Source organism: Balaenoptera physalus (genome assembly GCF_965194825.1).
Source record: "Balaenoptera physalus genome assembly, chromosome: 15".
Classification (NCBI taxonomy): domain Eukaryota; kingdom Metazoa; phylum Chordata; class Mammalia; order Artiodactyla; family Balaenopteridae; genus Balaenoptera; species Balaenoptera physalus.
Genome location: NC_138894.1, coordinates 86,629,320 through 86,635,213, shown reverse-complemented (window position 1 = coordinate 86,635,213; position 5,894 = coordinate 86,629,320).

Here is a 5,894-nt window from a genome sequence, read left to right as displayed (position 1 = left end):
CTTCTCCTTGTTCCTTCATGCTAAAAGCCTGCCACCAGGAGAAGGGAAGTGCCGTGCACTGGGTCACGTGGCTTGGGAGTAGGGGTGGGGTGAGGTGGGCTTGACCCCGGATCTCTGGGCTCGCAGACCTGCCTCCATCACTCCAAGCTGGCACACACAGCCTGATGGTTTTCCATCCCTCCATCACTCAACGCCGTGAGCACATTAACTGAAACATTTTATCTCCTGATACGCAGTGGAGGGAGTGTCTACAGGACACCCTCCAAAAATAATATTTTTGCTCTCCTGCAGCAAAATACACAGAATTCGTTCTTGTCATTTTTGAATCTCTGGCAACAACTCAACGCATTCTTATTTAGAACAATGTAACAATCTGACTTCTGTTTTGGCCTCTAAGTTCTTTTGTCCCTTCCAACAAAGTGTGAAATATGCACTTCCCGGAGTAGGACGACAGCTCCTGACAATGTAAAACAATAACAAACCGAGCCAGAGGCAGGGGTGGGCGCTGGAACCACGATCCCAGCCCTTTTGAAATCCTCTGTCTGGGTTACCAGGAAGACCAAAAATAAGTAGCTGGCAACAACTGCCTGTTTACAATGGGTTGGCAACATTTTCTGGTTCTGGTTTGCAGTCAAGGATGGTGTGATATCAAAGGTTGTCCCTAACCGACCCCCATATACCTCGGTCCCCCGATTTGTTACTCACTTTGCACAAGGTGACCCCCTCTGCCTGAGCACCTACTACCCCATCTGGATCTCAGAGTCCCTTAGGTATTAGCTCCTCTGGAGACTTGCCTTGACTCATCCATCTGGTCAGTAAATGTTTGCTGAAATCTACAGCATGCCAGCGTGGTGATAATCATGACTCAAACACAGGTTAATACTCCCTCCTTTGTGCTAGGTCTATTTATGTTTCTTCATTTTAGGTATGAGGTGACTGAGGTCTAGAGAGGGGAGGTGACTTAAGCCAAAGGGATGTTACAAGTGACTTGAGAACACAGAGGCTCTAAGAGGCTCTACTGCTGCTCAAGTTTCCATAGATGCCCTGGGTTGCACATGGGGGCAGCTGGTCACCCCCTCATCTCTGCACAGTGGCAGGGGAGCCCCAAAGACCTCAAGAGCAGGAGGACACGGTGGGTGGCTGTGCCTTACGCCACGCCAGGGTGTCGGGGTGCACCCTAGATGGGGCAAGAGGAACTAGGCAGGGGGCTGGGGAAGTGAGGGGTGATTCCAGTGAGAGGTGGTGGAGATCAGGGTGGAGGCACCCCACAGGGAAGAGGCATGGGCTCTCCTCTACGAGGGAGGCATGTGGGGCTCCTGGTGGGGGAAGCTGGACAGGGTGCCTGAGGTCACTGGGCCGGGACAGACGGGGGAGAAGGAGGGGGTGTGTTGACCACGTGAACCTGCAGGCTCCAAGCTGCCCCTTTCCCCAGGGCAGGACCTCCAAGCACCTGACGCCCATGTGAGGTGACATGCTCTTCTGGGAATGGCCACATTGCCTGCACAGTAACGCGCAAGACTCCTTCTACCCATGCCCCCTTCCTCTGCACCCCTCGATGCTTTCTCTGCACCCCCTGCCTTCCCCTGCTCCAACTCCTATGACTAATTCAACTCAGTATTAACCAGAGCTGCTGTTTCTTGAAGACCTTATTCGGTGCCAGGCACTGCAGGAGGTACTTTGGCTAAATTAGATCAAACTTGCAACATCCTGGGCAGGTAGTTATTATTTCTCCCCATTTTGCAGATGAGAAGGTTGAAAATCAAAGAGGTGAAGTGATTAGGCCAAGATCACTCAGCTGTGTCTGGGATGCACACATGGAGGTTACTTCCTGTCTCCACAGAGGTCAGTATGAGCCTCAGAGCTAGAGTAGAAGGCAGGGAACCCAAACTTGGACCCCCTGGCGTTGAACCCCTCTTCCCCCCACAGCCCAGGCACCTCGTTTCACCTTTCTGGGGATCCATTTACTTATTTGCAAAATAAAGACACCAATAATATGCATTTCATAAAGTTACTTGGAAAATCAAATGAAATGATAAACATAAAATGATAAACAGAATTGATAGTAATTAAAGCAACTCCCGAGATGTTGGACTTCATTTTTATGATCCAGTAACAATATGATTGTTCATATAGGGAGAATATTGGTGCATTATTTATGAAAATCATTGAGGTTGAATATGTTCTATCTTTACTGATGGCTCAGCACTTTGAGTTTTTCCTTCTCTGTGAAGATTTCCCTCCAAGCTTTTGTGGAAAAAACTTTAATTCTAGTTCTAATCATGAGACCTCAGTTTGCCCATCTGGAAACTAGGGATAATCAATCTATGGAGATAATCCATGTGAAAGTATTTTGAAAGCTGCCAAGGGCTGTAGAGAAGGGAGTATTTATTAATCTAGATTATTCGGCATCAAATTTAAGAATGAAGCCAGAACGTTGTGAAGACATCTCTTGAGTTTCGCTGCTTGCCAAAGCCACTTCTAGGGCCATATTGCCGCCGAGGGCTCCACATCTATTCCTTTTTCAAATTTCCTCCTTACTCTCAGCACCCACCTCTGCCTGGTTAGTGATTTTTTTGGTCATGGACAGAGAGAGTAATTTCTCCATGGGGTGACCTCCTTGCCCTGCTGCAGCCTCAGCTGGTGTCTGAGTGAGGGAGAGCATTCATTCCAAACTTAGTCCAGCTCTACTTTCAAAACAGGTCCAGAATCTGGCCACTTGTCCCTTCTCCCAGTGCTACCCTGAGCCTAAGCTCTCATCAGCTCTTCCTGTGGAAGACTGCAGACCTCCTAACTCTTTTCCCCAGTCTGTTTTCCACACGATAGCCAGAGTGGTACTATAGACCATAACTCATTTCTCTAAAGAAGGTCTACAAATGGCCAAAAACACATGAAAAGGTGCTCACCACCATTAATTATTAGGGAATTGCAAATCAAGACAATAAAATATACTTCATACCCACTAGGATGATTATAATTTTTTTTAAAAAAGGAAAAGAGCAAGTATTATTGAGTATGTGGAGGAATTGGAATCCTAGTACGTTGTTGATGGGAATGTAAAATGGTGTAACAACTGTGAGAGACATTATGGAGGTTCTGCAGAAAGTTAAACAGAATTACCATATAACCTGGCAATTTCACCCCTAGGTATATACCCAAAAGAACTTAATATAGGCATTCAAGTACTTGTACATGAATGTTAATAGCAGCACTAATCACAATATTTTAAAGGTGGGAACAACATAAATGTCCATCAATGGATGAATGCATAAACAAAATGTGGTGTATACACACAATGGAGTATTATTCAGTCATAAAAAGGGATGAAGTACTACATGCTACAACTCGGATGAATCGCAAGAATGTTATGCTTAGTGAAAGAAGCCAGACACAAAAGGCCACATATTCGACTTCCCTGGTGGCTCAGTTGTTAAGAATCCACCTGCCAATACAGGGCACACGGGTTCGAGTCCTGTTCCGGGAAGATCCCTCATGCCGCGGAGCAACTAAGCCCGTGCGCCACAACTATTGAGCCTGCGCTCTAGAGCCCGCGAGCCACAACTACTGAGCCCACGTACCACAACTATTGAAAGCCGCATGCCTAGAGCCCCTGCTCCGCAACAAGAGAAGCCACTGCAATGAGAAGCCCGCGCACCACGGTGAAGAGTAGCCCCTGCTCACCGCAACTAGAGAAAGCCCGTGCGCAGCAATGAAGACGCAACGCAGCCAGAAGTAAATTAATTAATTAATTAATTAAAAAGAAAAAGGCTGCATGTTTAATGCTTCCATTTATATGAGCTATCCAGAACAGATTAAAATCCATAAAAACAGATTGGTAATTGGCAGGGGCTGATGGGTGTGTGGGGAAACGGGGAATAACTGTTTAATGGGTATTTTCTCCGGAGAATTTAAAAACAATAATAAAAGCACTAAAAGTCAGCCTGCTTTTTCTTATCACTGTTGCTGGCAATTCTAAACAACATCAGTGATAAAATACTCCTTTCCAAAATGTCTTTTGTGGGTCCAAATTCTAAACAATAGCTAGGGTTACTCTGTGTGTGTCTATATTATATATTATATAAATAAATACATATTATATTCAAATTATATAAATATATATACTATATAGGTAAATTATCAATACACACACACACATACATATATATATAACTTTTTAATCACTTACTCTTAGTAAACAAACATTGCATTCTTTGTAGAAGTTAATTTTGGGAATGTTCATGTATAACTGGCTCCCTTGACATTTAGGGACCAAGCTGATGTGCCCGTTTGGAGAGTAAGTTTGCAATGCTTTATAGTCCTTAGAATTTGCTTTGGTACCGATCATGTCCTCAACCCCCAAGGTACTACTCATCACTAACTTTAAATAATAGATTTGAAATAATGTCAGCATAGGGGTTATAAAGACAAAGAAACAGAATTTGAGTTTTTCATTCTGTCCTTCATGTGAACACTTGGAACTTTTATCTGTGTTTAAAATTCAGAACAATGAAAAGGTGTGAACCGTGAGGTGTACTATTTTTGTCCAGCAAATGCAAACTTTAGTTTGTACGTAAAATACCTTACTGAATTTGGGCTTCCCTGGTGGTGCAGTGGTTAGGAATCCGCCTGCCAGTGCAGGGGACACGGGTTCGAGCCCTGGTCCAGGAAGATCCCACATGCTGTGGAGCAACTAAGCCCGTGCGCCACAACTACTGAGCCTGCGAGCCACAACTGCTGATCCCGCGCGCCTAGAGCCTGTGCTTCGCAACAAGAGAAGCCACCGCAATGAGAACCCTGCACACCACAATGAAGAGTAGCCCCTGCTCGCTGCAAGTAGCGAAAGCCCACGCACAGCAATGAAGACCCAACGCAGCCAAAAATAAATAAATAAATAAATAAAATTTATTAAAAAAAAAAACTTTACTGAATTTGTATAGTATCTTTAAAAGTGAAATGCATTTTTCTTTTGGAATTGTTAATTGCTTGTTTTAAAACTAAAGAAATGATCAAGAAAACGATTATAACTGAAAATAATTTGGTTGCATAGAGGAGGGGGCGGGTTAGAAAATGATAAACTCTGGATGTCGAATACACTAGACAAGCCACTGGGCAAGAATCTTTTTCAAATGCAAGTCTGATCTTGCAGCCCCCAAAACTTCAGGCTCAAGCCCCAAGGCCTTGGGGGGGGGGATGAATTGGGAGATTGGGATTGACATATATACACTAACATGTATAAAATAGATAACTAATGAGAACCTGCTGTATAGCACAGGGAACTCTACTCAGTGCTTTGTGGTGACCTAAATGGGAAGGAAATCCCAAAAAGAGGGGATATATGTATACATACGACTGATTCACTTCGCTGTGCAGTAGAAACTGCCACAACGTTGTAAAGCAACTATACTCCAATTAAAAAGGAAAAAAGAAAGCAAGCCGCAAGGCCTCAGCCCATGTGTCCCTGCCCGAATGCTCCGCCCCCAGGGGCATGGGCCATTTCCAGGGTGGAAGTGACTTGATGACTGGGTCCTGCTGGTGGGCTGGCAACGTGCAGGGGACGGGGTGGGGCTCCTTCAGCTGCGAGGCCTTGGACGGCAGGCTCCTCAAGACCCTATGCCTGCCTTAGGCAAGGCCCTGACCCTGTGGAGGCCTCGGTTTCCTCTCCTGCACCGCGAGGGCCCATGCTGGACGCTGTCCAAGGACCTGCCATGCCCCATGACTCAGCTTCTTCCCAGGCCTGCTGTCAGCCTAGGCTGGTAGAGTTCACTTTCTGGAGAGGAAGGGAAAAAAATGTGAATTGTTTGTGATTCAAGAGAAAGTTAGAGCAATCACTGCTTTGTGAAAGTGTCTTTGTCAACTTCCTCAGCCTGTTCCCTGCTTTGGCACCAAAATAGACCCCT